We start from the raw sequence: 21,731 nt of genomic DNA, 5'->3' as shown, positions 1-21,731 counted from the left end.
TACCGAGTTCTCATCATGTTAGGTGTCCTCAATGAGCTTGTCAAGGTCACCTGCACCAAGAAGCCAGCTTAGGAAGGAGGAATCGAAGGACCGATTGTCACCTCAGTCGAGTTCCCAGCTAGCACTACCTTACCTTCTATCCTAGCTTTCACTGAGTTGACTATAGAGGACATAGTCGAGGAGGGACTGCAAGCTATCTCACACAGGGCACTTCATAGAGTGATGAGGGACCACTACGAGCACCTAAAGACAACAGAGTTCCGTCTACTTCCCTAGGCCCTCGACCTCAACCTTACCCCTAGTGAGCAGAGCTTCATAGCCGGTAGAGTTATCTTTGCCAAAGAGGACAGATGCCTTCATGTCTTAGCTATTCACCTACTGGAGTAGGATAGGTACATGACCTAGTTGGAGCAGAGGAGACATCAGGACTAGGCCCTTCTATGGGAGTACCAGGAGCGAGACTCGCAGGGAGCACAGGAGCAAGCTAGTCTACTGGAGATAGTTGCCAAGCTACAGGATGAGCTCAACCATCATGAAGAAGTCCATAGAGCCAAGGTCGCTGACTTACAGGACAAAGTAGCTGACCTAGGTAATAGGAACTGCTACCTTGACAGTAAGGTCTTGGAGTTGCAGAGAGAGTTGGACGATAAGAAGGCCAAGTTCAACTGCAGGGGAGATAGAGAGAGGTCCAAGGGGATTGATATGCTGAAAATCCAATCTCGGAACAAGACCATGACTCAGGATCTAGAGGAGTTCAGGAAGAAGGCTGTTCGCAACCAGGGTCACTTGATCGAGGCACTTAGGTAGACCGAAGTACCTATAGGACAAGTGTGAGAGGACATGGCAGGCTTGGCAGAAGTCTGATAGGAAGCGCCTCAGGGAGATGAAGGGAATGTGGGATCAGCTACCCAAGGAGATTTGCAGCAAGACGAAGCCTAGGATAGAGGAGTTTGAGTTAGCCTCGACTCGCCTCAACCTAGACACCTGCCCTACCCTACCTAGAGCCAAGCCTACCGAGGAGCTCGCCAAGGCCTTGAAGTACGTGTCCCGACTTCACAAGTCTGACGAGGAGATCGAGATCAAGAACAGTCGTATCCCAGCTACAGGTGTACGAGTTAGAGTAGGTGACCTTGCGTGGTCATGAGTCATGTCAGTGGCTTCCATAAGTTGTACCCCATGATGTACCCCTTATGAGATGTATTATGAGACACTATGCGTAGTACGATTCTCGTGAGTCTCCAAGTGTTGCTACTGGAGATGATGCTATGTAATAAAACCCATGTAATGAATGTTTTGGATCTTATTGCATCTTATGAATCTTATTGCTTCTTTGTAATGAGTGTTGGATAGTATAAATGTTTTTTTTAAATTGTCAAAATCATGTAAATCATATTAAATTATAAGCACTTATGGCACAAACACTAAGTTCTCTATGATCCATGTTGCAGATGTCCGAACCGCTGATCTAATCGCCTAATGAACCGTGGACGTGTGCCCACCCCCGAACCAGTTGAACCAAATGAGGGTGTGGTGGCAACAACTATGGCCGTGGATGTGGAGGGATACCCTTCAACCTGGAGAATACCCTGCCGCCTGAGGAGAACATCCCGCCACCACCACCACCGAACCTGGCAGAAGTGATGGCACAATAGACCCAACTACTTGTAGCCCTTGTGAACGGAGCAAATCGTCGCCAGGGAGATCAGCAGAATGACTTCCAACGGAAGCTGGAAGGATTTCTAAAGCTAAGGCCACCTACCTATGATGGCACTAACCCTGACCCGCTTGTAGCCGATGACTGGCTCAAGGAGATGGAGAAGAAGCTTGACCTCACTACTTTCACTGACGATGAGTGTGTTGGAGCAGCCGCACACCAGCTCATAGGTGTAGCATGTGCCTGGTGGGACAGTTTTAGTGATTCCCATGATGACCCTGCTAACATCTCATGGGATGAGTTTGCCAAAGCATTCACTAAGTATCACATTCCCAAGGGTATCATGGAGGCCAAAGCTAAGGAGTTCCACAACATCAAGATGGGAAAGGATAGGGTGACTGAGTACACTACTTGTTTCACCAATCTTCTTTGCTATGCACCTTCCTATGTTGTGAACTCTGAGAAGGAGAAGCTATACTATTACCACAAGGGACTTAACCCGCACATCAAGCTAAAGTTTGGCGGTATTGAGAGTAACACTTTGCGTGCTTTGGTGGATCGCTGCATCTAGATCAAGAAAGATCATGCTAAAGCTAGAGAGGAGTACAGGGAGAGGAAGCGTAAGCCTGAGGAGTCCTTCTATGGCCGTGATCACAAGAGGTTCCATAGAGATGCACCATCCAGGGAACGCTCTCGCCACAATAGGGATGACAACCCTGGATCGAGTAGGGCTAGTGGAGACTACACCACCAAATACTCTCGCCCTGCTTAGGATTGTTACACCTGGGACCGTTATGCTCAGGACCATTTCAACCGTTCCCGCTCTATGAATGAACACCCAGCATAGAACCGCTCCGCACCAAGCACTGGAAACTAGAAGGCACCCGCGCCAACCCCTACAAGAGGTATGCCTTTCACCTGCTTCGCTTGTGGCCAACCAGGTCACAAGGCCACTGAGTGCCCATAGAACTCAGCTACTCAGAAGTCTTAGTTCAAGGGATCTACTACTCAAGGACGTCTCAACCATCTAGATGCCGAGGAAGCACAGGCTGCCCCTGATGTGGTGTACAGGTATGTTTTTAGTTAATGGCAATACTACATTAGTTCTATTTGACTCTAGAGCAACTTGTTCTTACATATCATCCAAGTTTGCATGAGAACATGACCTGCTTGTAACCCCACAGTGAAAAGCCTATCATCACCAGTTCACCCTTAGGAGACCTAAAATGCACCCACGTCTGTAAGGGAGTGAGTCTTACCATTGAGGGTCTTATCTTTAAAGCCGACCTAACCCTGTTACCTTCCACAAACCTAGATGTCATCTTAGGTATGGATTGGCTAACCATTCACCGAGGTATTATATCATGTTCACCTAGATATGTCTAAGTGACCCACCCATCAGGCCAAGTCATTAGATGTGAACCCTAGTCCAGAAAGTCCACCTCTATCCTGTGTGCCCTTAAAACCAGTTCAGAATCACAGAAAGAGGAGAAGACAGTTCATGATGTGCCTGTGGTCAGAGACTATCCTGATGTATTCCCTGAAGAATTACTGGGTATGCCACCAGACCATGTGATGTAGAGTTCATCATTGATCTTTTGCCAGGAATAGGACCGATTGCTAAGAGACCCTATCACATATCAGTTGATGAACTGGCCGAGCTCAAGAAACAACTTGATGAGCTCATCTCGAAGGGATATATCAGGACCCTAGTGCTTCACCCTAGGGGTCCCCTATTCTGTTTGTTAAGAAGAAGGATGGCTCGATGAGAATGTGCATTGATTACCGGAACTTGAACGCAGTCACCATCAAGAACAAGTACCCTCTGCCAAGAATCGATGATCTGCTTGATCAGCTTTGAGGTGTCAAGTATTTCTCCAAGATTGATCTTAGATCAGGCTATCATCAGATGAAGATTTGAGAGAGTGACATCCCGAAGATAGCTTTTGTGACTAGGTATGGGCAGTTTGAGTTCACCGTGGTGTCCTTTGGACTCACGAATGCTCCCGCATACTTCATGAACATGATGAATAAGGTTTTCATGGATGAATTGGATAAGTTCAGTGGTAGTATTCATTGATGAAATCCTTTTCTATTCATCCACCGCTGAAGAACACGAACATCATCTGAGAACGGTGCTTGAGAAACTAGCCCAACATCAGCTCTACGCAAAGTTCAGTAAATGCTGAATTTTGGCTATAGGAAGTTGCCTTCTTAGGCCATGTACTATCAGCTAAAGGTGTCATAGTTGACTTCGGCCAAGATTGAAGCTAGTGAAAGAGTGGGATCAACCACATAATGTGACAGAAGTTAGAAGTTTCTTGGGATTGGCTGGATATTATCGCCGATTCATTGAGAACTTCTCCAAGATTAGCCCGTCCAATGACCAACCTTCTGAAGAAGACTAAGGAGTTTGAATGGATGCCCACGTGTGAACAAAGCTTCTAGGAATTAAAACAAAAGCTTACCACAACTCCTATGCTAGCATTGCCTGATATCAGCAAAGATTTCGTAGTCTATTGTGATGCATCCCATCAAGGACTTGGTTGTGTACTGATGCAAGATGGAAGAGTGATAGCATATGCGTCTTGACAGTTGAAAGAACATGAGAACTGTTACCCTACCCATGATCTTGAGTTAGCAGTAGTTGTGCATGCCTTAAAGATCTGGAGACACTACTTGATAGGCAACAAGTGTGATATCTACACCGATCACAAGAGCTTGAAGTACTTTTTTCACTCAAGAAGATTTAAATATGAGGCAACGCCGATGGCTAGAGTTGATCAAGGACTATGACCTAGAAATTCACTATCATCCGGGAAAAGCTAATGTAGTCAGTAGATGCTCTCGGTCGCAAGAGTTACTGTCACACTTTGATCACTGAATCCGTACCACCTAAGCTCAAGGAAGAGATTGATGATTTCCAACTAGAGATATTACCACATGGCTTATTGAATGAGCTCCGCATACAGTATGATCTCATAGATTGCATCCATCAAGCTCAGGAAAATTGTGAAGAGATCAAATATCTCCGTGGTCTGATGAAACTAGGCTACAAGACCAACCACCAGGAAGATGAACAAGGAACCATCTAGTTCAAGAGAAGAATCTAGTGTTCCATCTGACCCAGTACTACGAGAGGAAATTCTGTCAGAAGCTCATGGTTCCAAGTACTAGTATTCACCCTAGGAGGTTCAAAGATGTATCCAGACTTGAAGAAACACTTCTAGGTGGAAAGGCATGAAGACAGACATTGTAGGACATGTGGCACTGATGTGACACCTACAATAGAGTCAAGGCTGAACATCAAAGGCCTATAGGATTGCTGAAGCCTCTTGATGTTCCCGAGTGGAAATGGGAGAATATATCCATGGATTTCATAGTTGGATTGCCCCGATCACAGAAAGGCAATGACTCCATCTGGGTGATTGTTGATCAGTTTGACCAAGATTGCTCACTTTGTACCTAGTTAAGACCAAGACCAACGCTGAAAAATTAGCAGATCTATATGTTGAGCATATTCTCAGACTGCATGGAGCTCCTTCTAGTATTGTATCTGATCGTGGTCCTCAGTTTGTGTCCCAATTCTAGGAAGCCCTGCACAAGTCCATTGGAACTAAACTTGATTTCAGTACCGCTTATCACCCATAGATAGATGGACAAACAGAACAAGTAAATCAGATCTTAGAAGATATGCTTCACGCTAGTGTACTGAATTATGGCTCTGATTGGGAGAAATGCCTACCCTATGCAGAGTTCTCTTACAACAACAGCTACCAAGCCAGTATCAAGATGTCACCATTTGAAGCACTGTATGGCAGACCTTGTAAGACACCTTTGATGTGGTCCCAACCAGGAGAAAGATTGTTCTTTGACTCCGCTAAGATTCAAGATGCAGAAGAAGGAGTTGCGCAAGTAAAGGAGAATTTGAGAATTGCTCAAAGTCAATACAAGAGCTATGCTGACAAAAGGAGAAGAGAACTTGAGTTCAACATGGGAGATTTCGTCTATCTCAAGGTATCCCCGCTACGTGGAACTGTCAGATTCCATGTGAAAGGAAAGCTTGCCCCTAGATTTGTTGGCCCATACAAGATTTGCAAGAGGATTGGAAAGCTCGCCTACAAACTTGAGCTACCTGAGGAATTGATGGGTGTACATCCCGTATTCCATGTCTCACAGCTATGCAAGTGTTTGAGAGTGCCCGATGAAGTAGTTCCCACTGATACACTTGACATTCAAGATACACTTGAGTATAAAGAACAACCTATTAGAATTCTAGGCAGAGATACCAAAGAGACCTGAAGCAAGACTATTCCTATGTGCAAGATCCAATGGAGCAATCACACAGAGAGAGTAGCAACATGGGAGAAAGAGTCTGACCTCCGGCTACACTATCCTTATCTTTTCGAAGAGTACGTTACACTTTAATCTCGGGGACGAGATTCTGTTAAGGGGGTAGGACTGTAACAACCCTAAAAATCCATACACCAAAAATACCAACTACAAATTTTTCTCAAAAACTCCCATGTGTTGATAAGTGTCATGTATAGAAACCCAACCAAAGAGATGCATTAGGTCTAACCCCAACCCAAGTCATCACATAAGCATGGCATGCCATATGTTAAATCATGTTTATTTAAATGCTGACAACAGAAACATAGCATACATTGTTAACTAAAATGGTGATTTGGATTTTCATCTATTTTATGTAATGCCTAAAAACTCCTTTAAAGAAACACACCATAAAGTAATTATTACTCAAACCAAAGAATAAATGTTTAAAAAGAAAACTATTTCCATTTATGTATAACAAAACTACACCTATGTTTGTTATACAAAATAGCTAAATAAATTCCTAATATTTTTATAAGAATGTTGTGGGCCTCATATCTAAAACTCCAATGAATATGGTGCACCAATTTGGAATTCAAATTTCAAACCAAATTTGAATTCAAACAAAAGGAGAAGAAAAATAAAACAGAAAAAGTAAAGAAGGAAAGAAGGCCCATAGCAGGCTCGCCCTGCTCGGCCCGCCAGCGCACAGCAGCCACCCAGCCCAGCTAGCGTGCACTAGCAACAGGCCAAGCCCCACTCGCGCAGCCAGCCCAGCTTATAGCCCAGCACGTCGCCCACACCCGCACGCCTCCCCACTCCCCTTGCTGCCGCTGCCACTGGACCCCACCAGTCAGCCGTCCTGTTCATCTTCTCCGCCTAAGCCTCAACTGGCCGCATGACCGGAGGCCGACAGCGCTGGCAGGAGCGGGCCAGGGGGTCATGCCCGGGGCATCGCCTTGTCCCCCTTGCACCGCGCCTACGCAAACCACGCATGGGCCATTGGATGCGATGCCCGCACCGCCACCACTCGTTCGCCGTCCGCCATGGATGCCATGGAGCTCGGCTATAAAAGCCCCGGGCCCGAGAGCCCCTGAGCTCTCTCATCGCCCTGCCGCCACTTTGTGGCCGTCCACAGCGCACCCGAGCTAAGAGAGAAGTGGGAGAAGGGAGAAGGAGGCGCCATCGGAGCATCACCGAAGCCACCGGAGCAGGAGACGATGCCATGATCGGCTACAGCAGCGCTGCACTACTTCTGGAGCTACACGGCCTTGAACCGCCACTGCATCACCACCCTATCTCCCACGACAGCAACAGTGAGCTGGTCCTTCCCTACCCGCTGCCAGACCATGCTGCTCCGACCATGGCGCTCCACACCGGGAGCGCATAGGCCAAGGCCATCTCCGGCCTCTGGGTACACACGCACGCACGCGCACATCCACGACCCTTCGCTGCATCGCCTAGCCTCGCCGAGCACTACGCGGTGAGCACTTTGCTGCGACCCCTCCCCAGCCAATTGGCATGAGCTTGCCGCCATTTGAGACCCTGCCGATGCCTCTGTTCATGCGACCAGCCACCACCGAAGGCCGCCACGGCAGCACTAGAGCACCGCTGTGCTTGCAATAGCCTCGTGAAGCTCACACACACCCTAGAGTCGCCTCTCTGAGGACATAGCCACCTCACCAACGCCACCGTCGTGCCCGTAAGACCGCCGCTTGTGGCTAGGCAAACTATGGGACCCCGCACGTCACGTTAACCCCACCAACGAGGATGCCGAGGCTTGGTGGAGCTTTCACCCACGTCAATCGCGCACCAGCGTCACTAGTGAGGCTCACCGGGTGCTCGCCGCTGGTGTGTAAGCCGCCGTGGGAAAAATAGAGGAGAGGGGGTGAGATGGGCAGCATAGCCCTATGCTCGGTCCACCGTAAACCAGGCGAAGGAGACAGTAGTGTGGACACGATCCACCACAGACTGTGTCTGTGGTCCATGGATCAGTGAACAGCTAGTCTACCATGAACCACACAGTGTAGGCCACATGGTAGATGAGGCCCATGGCAATGACGTGGCAACGCCACAGCATGCCATGTGTCTGGGTCGGCCCGGACCCAGACCGGCCCAACCCGAGCCCGCTAGAGCCCGTTTGAGACCCAGTCCAAGTTGACCGCTGACCGGTCAACATTGACAGTTGACCTGGCCCCATATGTCAGTGTCACAAAGACTCGGGACCCACATGTCAGTAAGTGATGTCATGCTGACATCATGTCGATGTCATGTGGGTCCCACTTGTCAGTAACAACACAGCTAGGGTGACATCATGATGATGTCACGATGACGTCAGCAGCTGACGTCACGATGACGTCAGCAGCTGACGTCACGATGACGTCAGTAGCTGACGTCACGATGACGTCAGCAGCTGACGTCAGCAGCACTGGCCCCACACGTTAGTGACCTTGATCCATTAACTATTGACTCACCCATTGACTTTGACCGGACCCACATGTCAGTGACAGAAGAGCCCCTGGTCCCACCTATCGGACCGATGACGTCGATCATGTCATGCTGACGTCATGATGATGTCAGTAGGACCCCACTTGTCAACTCAGAGCCAAGCCAATGACATCATGCTGATGTCATGCTGACGTCAGCATGCCATGTGGACCAGTCACTGCATGACACGTGTCAGCCCAGGATTAATTCGGCCTTTTTCCATTTTCAGAAATGATTTAAACTTTGGAAATTCATAACTAATTCATACGACCTCAGAAAAATACGAAACTAGGACCAAAATTCATCTAAAATCGAGCCCTACACAATGAACCCATGTTTGAGTGCATTTGGCTCTTTTGAATTTTCATTGCTTCTTGTGCTATTCTATAGATGTCGCTAACGCGACTATAATTTGAACGTATGTAGACTCGGAGGAGAACCAAATGGACGAGGATCATGAGTACCGTGAGGAGAATGGAGATGACTACACTAAAGGTGCCACATCCCACCCAATCTTGTAGCACCCATTACGCATTGCTAATATAGAACTGCTATTGCTTTACTTTACTATTATAATCATACTATGATAGGACTTGCATGGTAGTATGCTTACTTGATGGCTTTACCTTGATGCAACCTTACCCCTGCATACCCTACTATTAGGCTAGACACATGCTTGCTACTATATTTTATTACTTATAATTCTACTACGCTTATACTATATTAATGCGTGGTGGAAACTGGTGTTATCTGGACTATGGGGAGAGTGTTGCATGTGTGACTTGGGTGTGTGGAGGGTGAGGGTTGTGTCGACCAAGTTGGAGTATACGACGAGCCTAGGGGCAAGTCCTTGCCATGGGGTGCTACCTGGGCACCCCTAGGAATGGATACCTATGGTGGGTAAATGGTATATGAGGTGGACCTAGGTGTGAACCTATGATGGGTGGAGCCTAGGATGGAGGTGCCTATGGTGGCACGATAAATGGAAACCCTAATGGAGATGTTCTGGCTTGGTCATCCCTAAGGACTTACTAGTACTCAGATTCACTGGGAAGCCTTATGTACCACTCGCCCTATATGGTGCGGGACGGTCAGACTACTTGGTAGGATATTGCCACTACTGCTAGGTTGATAGTGGATAGTGTAAGGAGGTATGGGGTGTGGAGGATTTCCCCCACACCCTTCTGAGACTTCATGGAGACCTTGTGGACCCGACTCATGACTCATAGTTTCAGCCAGCCCCAGACTAGACTTGGGGTGTACCAGGGCTGAATGGTAGGGTGGCATTATCCTAGGCTAGCAAGCGGCCAGGAATCAGCCTAGTTGACGACAGTCAGTGAGGAAGGCGAATCTTGTGGTTATGTAAAAGCCTCTGCAGAGTGTATGGTTGATCGATCGATACATATGCTGACTTGTCAGGCTATGGACCTTTCCTGGGTTTCGCTTAAACTAGATAGTGAGATGAGTCCTTCTCTTCTTCCTCCATGAGAGAGAGTGTCGGATTGTAGCCAGGGGCTACGGGCCTTGAGACAGTGCTGAGAGGGAGTTGGCCTGTCGACTAGCAATGATATGGTGATGATGTGGAGATGGTGGTATATCGATCCCTAGGATCGAAACCTAGGCTCTAGAAAGGGAATGGGGTGGAATGGGTGTGGGAATGGTGTTAAAACTTGACCAACTATTATTATATACTTGATATGCTATTGCTTAGGAAACCCCAGGCTTATAGGTTCCTTTTGATTATATCCAACTTGCATCCAATTTCCACAAAGCAATGCTCATAGGGTGGGAGTGGCTAGTACAAATCGTACTGATAAATTTTGGCACACAGGTTCTGCTGAGGAGTATAGCTCTGAGGAGTTTGATGGTTGAGGGGTTCATGCCTATGCTCGAGTTTGGCGATCTTATCTTCAAGCTATTCTGGATGAATGCTACCTTTGATTCCACCAATGCGGCGATGTAATAATTTATGTAATTCCACACTATTTATACTCTGATTTTATCGTTGTATGGATGTGATATTCGACTGGAATTTGGGTAATATGATCTACAACGGTCTTATTACACTTCGACTTTGTGGATTTCCCTTCGTGGAAATCAGGTCGTTTCATAATGCATAACTCATAATGAAACACAATAAGTATCCAAAATAGGGTTCATAGTAGTGGGGTGCCTACCTGATTGTGTTGCCGCTTAGATGTCTAGAAGCTGACGATGATGACTTGTACAACTACATGATCCTTACTTGTGATGTTCCTAAAAGAATATGAGAGACATGTTTGAGGAGATACATAGATGATTGAGATAACGAGAAAGGATATTAGTGCTTGGATCAACACTGGGAACTTGGGTAGAAACATCTAGCCGTGTCTCTATTGTTGCACTAATGGAAAAGGGTATAAGCTAGTATTGTTGACCTCTTGGGTAAGCTTCCTAAACAATCTCACACTCTCTATAATTGTTGGACACTCCATCCTAGGCGATGAACACTCTGCTATATAGGGTTCTGAGGTGGGTTGTCTCAGGGTTGGTTCTGTTCAGGTTGACAGATACTCCATGGAGGTCACGGATACTCTGGTAGGTTCAGGACTTAGTCATTTCTAGGGTTGCTACTAACATTGGATGGTCCAATCAACGTGCGAACGCTCCGGTAGGAACTAGGTTCTCTCGGGTTGCTGAGTTACTATCCTCTATAATTCATCGGACGCTCCACCATAAGTGACGAACGCTCTGGCAGGTCATGTCGATAGAAAATAAGGTTCCGATTGGCCAATTTCCTAAGGCTATCAGGCACTCCATCAATATGACGGACACTCTGCCAAACTGTCGACTGACCTATGCTCTTCAGAAATCCAAGGTTCAAGCTTAGATTTGTGCAGTTGTGCAACTTGCATGTGCCAAACATTCCTAGGGTAGCTTAGGTGGCTTACTAGGCTCAAGATAGCTAAGTTTTGAGCTAGTTATACTAAGTGTGGCTAGGGCTTAGGAATTAAACCAAAAATCATGAGAAAAGAGATAGACCTTGAGATTGAGGTGAAGAACCTTAGCTCTAAGATTTGAGAGCTTCCGTAGCAAAAAGTTGAAGATCCAATCCTTCTTCCATCCAAGCTTCCTCTAATTCCATCATGCAACTCCTTCCATCCATCATCTTCTCCACACATGATGGAATCACCACTAGCAAACAATCCCAAGCATGAGTAAGTTGAGGATGTTGATGAGATCCATAAAAAGGTGTTGATGCTTCTCTTCTTCTTCTCCCTTTCCTCCTTCAATCCCTTCTTCCATCCTTTCTCTCTCTAGTTGTAGGGTTCTTCCTTGCTCATGAGAGTTAGAGAGAGAGGGAGAGTGTTGCAAATGCATGGATGAGGGAGAGAGTGAGGTTTCAGCTGATAGATATTGTTGGTATTTGTTAACGCAAACTGAAAAATTCCTAAGCACACAGATACCGTTGTAGCTTTCACCTAGGAGTATTCTAGGGTATCATGTTTATCCATAGGGAAGCAATGGTTAAAGAACTTGATAATGGACCATCATGTATCTACCAACTAGTATACCGACTAGACTAATGTGGGGGTAAGTGAAAAGATTAGAGTTTTGTATAAATGACACACACTGAAGGAGAACATGTGAATACACCCAAACTAGATCATATGAAATAAACATGAGAAGCATGAATTTGTATGAGCAAGTTAATTCTTATGGAGACAAATATGATTAGGGGGGTTGGTGAATATTTTATTTTCCTTTCCATACCTAAGTGTTTCTACCAGCAGCATTTGTAGATAGAAACTTTGAAGCTGCTGCTGCAGCAGCTTGTATATGGTCCAACTCAGGTTATCACCAAGCCTAGGCCAAACACACAACTAGTGTGTATGGACCATGGGCCTTAGTCATAGCAAAGGTCTAGAAGAGGACAATGCTCCTTCTCTCTCTTCTTCTTTTTTATCTTTTTTCTCTCTTCTTTTTTTATCATTCATTTTTTATATAGCAAGGTAGAGCTGACATAAAAAAATTCTCTTCAAACCCAAGATGGCCTTTGATGTGCATGGAACTTTGTAGTGAGATTTTCACCACCCTCCCCCACACTTGGACTTTTGTGTAAAAGTCAAGTGTGCAATGTCGGGGGTTTCCATTTGAATGTGTTAATCACCAAGAAACATCGACGTGTATGGTTGATGCAGCTCCCACATCCTTTAGAATCATATGTACCTTGTCCTTCTTGATCTCAACCTAAAAGGGTTAGCAACCAAGAATACCCGAAGGTGCATACTAACTTGATAACATGTTCTTACTTTTATTAAAGATGAAGTTGTGTTTTTTTCAAATACTAATGCATTTGAAAATTTTGAGATTTGCAATTAAGATTGCATCAACTATGTGATAACTACCAATTTACCTTCGGCGAGGGCTCACCGTTTTATGTCCATTGAGCAGGACTTCTCCATTGAATTCAGCTTGAATTTGTGTTATCCAATCCCAGATACGAGGATATGGATAATGCACTTCTTGTTTTCTGCCATGCCATCATGATGTTCGTGTTGTTTGGCTTGGCAGGTATGTGATCCATCTTTCTTCTGATCAAGGTTTCATCCCTGCATAAGGTTAGTGGACAATACATAACCGAGGGAATTTACAAAGGTTTGAAAGAATAGTGGTTGATGTTCTGAGCTAAAGATTTTCCTCTATGGTAATGAAAAGTTGGTATTCATGTTCAGTTAGCAAAGAGAGCCCTTTTTCAGATTCAAAATCTTTGTTTATTCAAAGTTCACCAAATAAGTTTTGATTTATCTCCATTATGAATTCATCTCGATGACTTACCCACAAGAATTTGATAATATCCTATAGGGTTAGTCCATGCATGCAACCAAAGTCTATATTTAGCAGTTTCAGTTCAAAAATCAAACAAGACTCCATGTCCAATTTGATTAAGGTAGTCTAATCAACCTAAGCACCGTGCTTAATTTAAATAGCCAATGGAAGTATGGTCACCACATCCAAACTTCAAACTAAACACCATGCTTAATTTAAAAGATGTATGACCAATACCCAAACCAAAGCATACTAGAACAGTGAAAGGAAGCATGAAAGGATAAACATGAGATTTACTCAAATGGATGTGAGAACTTTGAATGGTGAATTAGAGAACCATTTTTTATTATTTTTTCTGCAGAGCAATGCAAATAGGTTTGATGAATGCAATTTAAACAAACATTCCATGGTTTTTTTGTTTGAAAGGAAATTAAATGAGTGGCATGCATGCAAGCATGCAGTGGTGAAAAGTAAATAAAAATGGGAAAGATATTTTTGGGTTGGTTCTCTCATACCTTGATCAATTGTACCATCACCGACAATATGTGATTGAATTATGAGTGATGCAATGTAGTTTTTTCGTCACATATGATGGTTTTGTTTTCCCTTGATGGTAACATTCTCTCTTTCTGCATATGTTTAGTATATATATACCTTTCTATGAAATGGCAGGGTGGAGGTCTTGATTGTTCATGAATGATCGGGCACCCTAGGCTCGTGATGATTCTTTTTTTCTTGTGGAAATGTGCCGGAAGGTCGAACGGCTGGTGTAGCCCTATTTATTCCACATTTCAACAGGACAAGGATAATCCCACAAAAGCTAGTGGCAAACTAGGTTAGCAGATATCAAGGTCAATATCAAAATCTTTACGCCAATTACTTCCCCAGCAACAGCGGCAGAAAGCTTGTAGGTATTTATTAATGCAAACTGAGAAATCCACAAGCGCACAGATACTGTTGTAGCTTTCACCCAGGAGTATTCTAGGGTATCATGTTTATCCACAGGGAAGCAATGGTTAAAGAACTTGATAATTGACCATCATGTATCTACCAACTTGTATACCAACTAGACTAATGTGGGGGTAAGTGAAAAGATTAGAGTTTTGTATAAATAACACACACAAAGGAGAACTCCATGGTAAGATAAAAGTGTAGGCAAGCTAAACTGGGAGGACAACAGGGGATGACAAGGTTCCTTTATACTTCACTATTACTATGGTTCTATTCTAGAGCAAGCCAGAGAGATTAGACATAGTGAGCACACCAAGACACCTCGGAGCAACAGTACCTTTCCGATCCTCAAAAAGACTAGGAAGGGGTGATCGGGGTCAGGCTGCCAAAAAGCTCTATGAAATCACCAACCAAAACATGGTGGATTACAAAGGCCTAGTCAGAGCTATCACCTCCTGGGGCTACCACAACTATCTGTGGGGTTGGGCGCAAACTCAGGTAACCTATAGTCTAGACACCACATCTACACTGTCGATTACTACTCTAGTTTTACATAAAATTGGAGCATTCGGTCGAACGAAGATCCCATGCCAAGGTGTAAACCACTATACTAACCATCCTTATAGATAACCACTAAGTTAAGAACTAGATAACCATGAAAGGCATTTCAAGTAAATAGAGAAGATGCATATATGAAATAACTGAGTCTTACAAAGGAGCGATACAAGATTATACCAGACCTTCGAGGACTCCTCTGGAACCTTAGCATCTCTCCCTAACTCCCAACTAGCTAGTACAACTGCTACATCTTACAATATGGTGAATAGTTGCTCCTTGGTGGTGTGTGTTGTAGAGGGGGATTGCCCCTCTATTTATACAAGGAGGAGAGGCGGTGCTGTGGCTATTCCTAGCGCAAAGCCCATGCACCACCACCTTGTGCATGGAGGCATGCCACCACCAGAGCAAGGGGTGGCAAAGAGGCACCGGTGGGGGGTCGCCCACCCCTAGGGGTCAGCCATCCCCAGACCATATCCCCTTGCCACTGCCTTTGTGCGATGGGTTGTGGGCTAGACCTGGGCTACTCCTTGGTCGGTGTTGCACCCTGATTGAGGTGAGTTGATGGGTGTCTTGGTTGTTCCTTTGCGCAAATCAGCATTAGAAAGTGCCTTTTGGTGAATTCTCTCCATGTATTTGTACATGTGTTCTTCAAAACATATAACACCAAAACTTGTGGAATTCGTTAGTTATAAATCCTATACTAAGTTCGGTGTTTCGAATAAATGGATTTTATGTAGGGTTTTGGCTGTTAAAATTATGCATTAAGGACCGCCAATAGATATCCATCCCCTTTCGTGCTGACATGTGGGTCCCACTCACTTAAGTGGCAAACAACTCATTTCCCACTTTCTGCTGCTACACTATGCTCTGTTGGATGGTTTGATGACCTAGCGGATGGTCTGGTAGTCTCTATCTTTGCTAGATTGACTAAGTCATTGGATGGTTAGTTGTTGGTGACCAATACATTGCCCTTGAGTTGTTTCTTAGGGGTTGAGTTGGTGATGATTATTTGAATAGGATGAGCACTAGTCCAAGTTGTTCTCTTTCTTTATGCCAGGGGTGTTGACGGATTCATGGTGCTTCATCTTGCATAACACGGTATGGGTTCCTATAAAATTTTCAATAGTCGACCTCCCCTAACATCCAAAAATGACTGCTTGGGTTGTAATGGGTTTTGGGTCATTACAACTCTCCCCTCCTTAGAAAAAGCTCATCCTCGAGCTTTCCCATGGTGTTATTGGGTACTGTTCTAGGGAAAGTTTGGGGTCCTGCTTATGCACCGTAAGGATTACTCCTTTTTGTGCTCCAACAACTTCTTCCTTTATTGGGTCTCAAAAGGGAAGGAGGGTTATTCTTCCTGACTCTTAAGCTATGGTGACTTTTGGTTCTCCAGGGTTTCTCTATCCCACATTAGCATACTTTCAAGGTTAGAATTTAGGTTGAGGTCTTGGGTTTAGGAAATGTAGTCTTTCGGGCTCTTTTTGCCTTCTAGCGGATAGTCCGGTAGTCTCAAGGGATTTGGTAGTTCTTCAGGGTTCAGCTATCCAATTTGATGGATGGTCCGTGGTACTATCGGATCCTCCATCAGTTCTCGAACTATAAATAGGCCGACTAGGTCAGTGGGGGTCAGTTTCTTTTCCTTTTCTACCCGACCACGTCATTGTCGCCCATGTCATTGTCGCCTGCATCATCTCCCTCATCAGCGCATGTGCTCTGAGCTGGCTCTCCTCGTGGTCCAGGGTTTTCACGTGCTCTTCATCTTGCCAAGCAGGTACTGCTTGATTCCCCTCTGCCTTCCTTTACTTCAGCTGCACTTAGGGTTATGTCGATCTATGGTTTGGTTAGGGTTTGGGGTATATCATCTTAGGGGTTCGATGTAGCATCTTGGGTACTTGTCCTTGGGCATGGTTTCATGAAGCAGTATGGCATGAGCATGGAGATTTGAGGGTTCCAAGTTTCCTTGTGGTTACTGTTCTTATTGGTGATGGCCCCGATTATGGCGAGTGGTCTATTGGGTTGGCAGGAAAATTCTGCTGTATCTGCAATTGTCCTATAGAAAATTGCTCTTATTGACACAATTGGTGATCTCAACAGGACAGTCTATGAAAGGCTGTGCATGCTCCACAAAATCAATCTGGCATGCTCTGCTCTGTCTCTGTGCAATTGCTTGTGTTGACAGAACATTCTGGTTCCTCTAACAGAATGCTCTGATGGTTGCATTGTGTTCTCGGTCTGCTTAGGTGCTGTCAGTTTATAGTTTATCAGATGATCTGAGGGCTTGGCGGATACTTCATCCATGTTTGACACTTGTTGTTATGTACTCCATCAACCTTCAATTAGTGTCCAACCTTGTGGGGCTTAGTTAAATAGCCTACATAACTTGCATAACTGTTGTGCTTTACTGCTTTTCATAACATCACTCATAAATCTTATGCTTTACTCGTATATCCAAAAGTTGTTGATTATTTAGTCATCTTTGTGGCATTGCAGGTCTGGTGTGGGTCCCAGTCACCAGCCAGAAAAGGTTGTACTGATATCTTCTTTAGATGAGGATGATGGTGATGATGTTCTTCCAATGGACATGTCAGCTATCCCTAATGAACGTTTTCATTAGCTTCTGGCTGAGTTTAGCAAGGTGGCTCTATCTAGACACTTTGTACAAGCTAGGGATTCTCCAACTCCCTTCTTCTTCACCAGGGGTCAGTACATGCTATACCGAGGAGGTATTTATGTTAGGCTAATGCATGCAGAACAGTAGTGGCTAAGTTGGTCTCGACTAGAGTCCTTCATGCACATGAGCAGTTTACTCGATTCCCTTGTAGTTATGGGTTGTAGGAGGATTCTTGAGTTCAAGAAAGATTGGAACAAGGCTGTCAGTTCGACGGTTCTATGCCACTTTGGAGGTTCATGCTTAGGATGAAAGCTGATCTAGATGACTGGTACATGCAGGTTCAAGGCTACCTTCAAAGATCTTGTAGCTACCATGAAGCTGAGTTACCATGTCATGAAGAGAGGCAAGTTGGTCAATGACCTTCTAGTGCTAGGAATAGACGAGATATTTGGCTTCCGCTACTGAGAAACATCTGCCGATGGTCCATGGGGAGGCTTAAGAAGGCTTCCCAAGGTAATCTTTGAGATTCTAAAGCGCACTGTGATTCCTTCGGTTGGAGGTGATGATGATGCTGTGGGTTGGTCCTTCTTCGAGGTCATCAACGCTATGTTGTCTAGAGATCCAACTAACTTGCTGGACTAGGATGGTGCATCAGATGTTGGCATGCAAGCAGGACATGAATGCTTCTCTGATTCTTCAGCCATACATCATGGCACTAGTGCATCACACTATCAAGGATTTCAAGGGTAGTTGCGAGGTCGGTCATCAAGTCTATTGGCCTTTCATTGATAATGAGGCCTACCTTACTTGGGAGTCATCTCCAATGGCCTACAAGATTCCTGGGCCAAACTCTCTAGGTATGTTCTAAAATTTCTCTCCTTTTCTTTTATTGAATCCAATTTGGGGTCTTACTTTGTATAGATACTAGAAGTACTTGGTCAAGCACATCTTTGATTATGCAGAGCTGATCACTGTTGGAGATTGTCCCTCCTGACAGTCCAATGCCACTTGAGGTCATGCTGCCCTTGCCGAGGGGGCATCATGATTCTTCCCTTGCTTCTAGCTCCAATGTTGTAGGTGATCTACTTGCTCTCATTTTTGCCTTTTATGACCTCCTATCGATACTAGTTGCCATGCTTCTAACTTCATAATCTGAATTTCGACTTAGTTCTCGGTTCCCTAATTTCCACTTTCTCATTTAGCCCTTACAGGTGCTTCCTAGTTAGGACTTTCTGCTCATTGGGGTCATGGTCGAGGCCATGGCCGTGGCATCGCACGTCACCATGGATGTTAGGGCTGACCCATCTATTAGCTACCGCTCCATGGGCTTGGGTGATCTCTTCGCGTAGTTATCGTGTTTTGGTTCAGAACTAGATGTTGGTTGAATTTAAAGGTGTCGAACTCATGGTGTAGTTGTCGCGCTGGAGTCCTAAACACTTAGGATGTGTGGCCTGTCCTTCAAGGTAGGTGAGAGGTATACCTTTGAACTGGTTGACTGAATGTACCAAGTTGACTCAAGTGTATGTTGCATTTCCTCCATTGTCCTTGTATTGTTTTAAGCTGGTGCCGAATCTTTTCATATCTCTCTATCTCTGAAGTTGGGAGATAAGGCTAGGATACAAAGAAGGTTATGCCAAAACTTTCTGAGGTGAGATAAGGGATAAGGGGCTACTCTTAGACTTTTAGAGAAATTGGGGAGCACAGATGAGATATGTCTCTGTTGGTATATATTAACGCACATGGAATAATCCACAAGTGCATCGATATTATGCCGATGTAGCACTTTACCAGAAGTAGCCCATGTTTTATATTGAACTCAAGGAAACATGTGTGAGAGTAACTAAATCTAACTTAACCCTAACTTCGTAACAAGGCTTAGATAATAGGAGTATAAAGGAGATCGCAAAGGTCTTCTAGTTCTATCTTCAGTAAGCTTTGTCTTCTATTGTTCAATTATGGGGATATTACTAAAGAAAACACAGGCAGAGTATATTTTCTATAGCAACAAGGTCCTGCTAGGCCTACAAACGGGAGGTGGACTATAGAGAATTCAACATGGCTATAAGAGTCACCCTCGTGAGCTACCACTAATCTAGAATATAGGGTACATCCATAGGTAACCGAGTCTAAGCACCACGCTTACACTACGAATACTACTTTAACCTAGGAGCTACAAGGATTAAGGTATTCAAAAGAGAGTCGCAAACCTAAAGAACAATATGAACAAGATGCTTACTTGAATTAGAAGTTGATTACCAGAGAAATCTCAGAAGTAAGCTCAAGAAGAACTTGATTCCACCAGGGTACAAGCCATAGAGAGAGCGCCGATTGGCTGGGACTGCTCCAAAACACTTCCCTCACACTCTATCTCTCTATCTCTCATACAAGACTAGATCCTATTGAGGACTAATCTTCTCTTGATTGCTAGCTCTAATCCTGGTGGACATATGAATTAGGGTTTTTGTCCCTTAGGCTCTTAGGATCAAATGCATAACTCTAGAGGGGTGTACAGGTAGGTATATATAAGGGCCTTCAAGCATCATGTACCCATGGATCAAACCGACTTAAAAGAACAGCATAGAAGCAAACCCTAAGGCGGTGGAGAACCAACATAGCGAGGAGAGACTAACTGGAGGGGCCCATAGGGTGGCCGGCCTGACAGTGGTGCCCACCGGCCCCACATGTCATGGACATGTGGCCTGCGTCAGTGATATGCCTTCTGGAGTCTTCAAGAGTCTTCCCATGTAGATACCGTCATGGATTTATGTGGTTTCCTTTGATGAATAGGTCCTCTTTGATGGTTTTCTGATTAAATCCTGCTAAAAACATAGATTTGCCAAAACTCATGGAATTTGTCAGTTTAAACCCCTAAGTCTATGTTGGTGATTCATTTTATTCATTTATGCAAGTTTTATTGATGATTTGTAATTGACATTAACTACCGTCAACAAACTCCCCCACACTTAGGCTTTTACTCATCCTCGATAAAATGATGGATTACTTAAGACATAACCTAGGGATAGGACATCAACATAAAACCATTCCTAGTCATACATGGTTTGCAGGATTCGAAGTGTCTACCATGAAACTTTGGGCGATTGAAGAATGGAACAACTTGAAATAGATCACCATCTTCCTTTAGTCAAGTCAATTGGAGAAATATTTTAAGATTTTGAAAACAAAACATAGTTTACCTTCTCCTTTTGTGGTACTCTCAAATCACTCATTGTATTTTGGATCCTCACCAAGGCATAGATGTTTTGCCTTCTTTGTTTCTACTTCTAAAAGACTTATGTGGAGCTCAGGTAGGGATAAATATGAAACATACTTGCATTGCATATATTGTAAAGTTAAAACAAGGATCAAAGGAGAAAAATGTCATACTCTTAGGTCAAGATGTGCATTTGTGTGGATATGTATATGGTGGCTAACCAAATTCTACTATGCTCCTTGAAAACATATCTCTCTTGATTAAAACTTTGAAAACATGTTTGCAAGAAGTCATGGGCTATCTTATTCATCTTTCTTCCTTTCTCTTTCTTTTTTTTCAGGCGGGCATCTGAGTACCCATTGTTTTAAATAACTCTGACACTTGTCCATTTTTTTCTCAACTTTTTTTGAATAACTTTTGCATAGCCCATGACTCTCCTTCTGCAATTGAAACTTTCAAGAGAGATTTTTACAAGAACATGGAGCATTTATCCTAACAATCATATTTTTATGTCTACTCCTGGTGTAGGAGTAGAATATTTTTGGGTGGATGGAAAACATGTTGTTGCGTACCCCCAGTGTAGGAGCAGTAGCTATATGTGGAGTGTACGTGATCTTGGTCTTGAGGGCATGATAAGTTTCTCAACAAGGGTCACAAGGTTTGACCAAACTCAATACAATGACAAGTAGTATATGTAGAAGGTTTTCCTAGTCTATATACCATATTTGGCTCTGGTATTACATTGCTTTACCACAAAGGAGAGGTGTAGCGAGACATCAAGAATCAAGTTCTCATTATTCTACTATATCTCATTCCACAAATACTTAAGTAACATGGGGTCCCTAAAAATGAGTTCCTAGAAGTGTTATGTGAGTTTATCCTTAAGTCATGACTAAAATAATCTTTCCTCATGTTTTAAGTTGTTTTATCAAAGGATTTTCAATTTGGTTAGAAACGGAAAGCGAAATAGGTGAAAATAGAACATATTAGACTCAAACCTGACCATGGATGAAGCGCGAGGCGAGGTGGAGCTGGGCTGGGCTGGCCAGCCCATGTAGGACGCCGGGTGGCCCACTCTTAGGACTGTTTCGGTCCAACTTTGGTGAGCGAGGTTCTTG

Source organism: Miscanthus floridulus, chromosome 18, assembly GCF_019320115.1.
Source record: "Miscanthus floridulus cultivar M001 chromosome 18, ASM1932011v1, whole genome shotgun sequence".
In the NCBI taxonomy this organism is placed as follows: domain Eukaryota; kingdom Viridiplantae; phylum Streptophyta; class Magnoliopsida; order Poales; family Poaceae; genus Miscanthus; species Miscanthus floridulus.
This window is presented reverse-complemented; position numbering follows the sequence as displayed.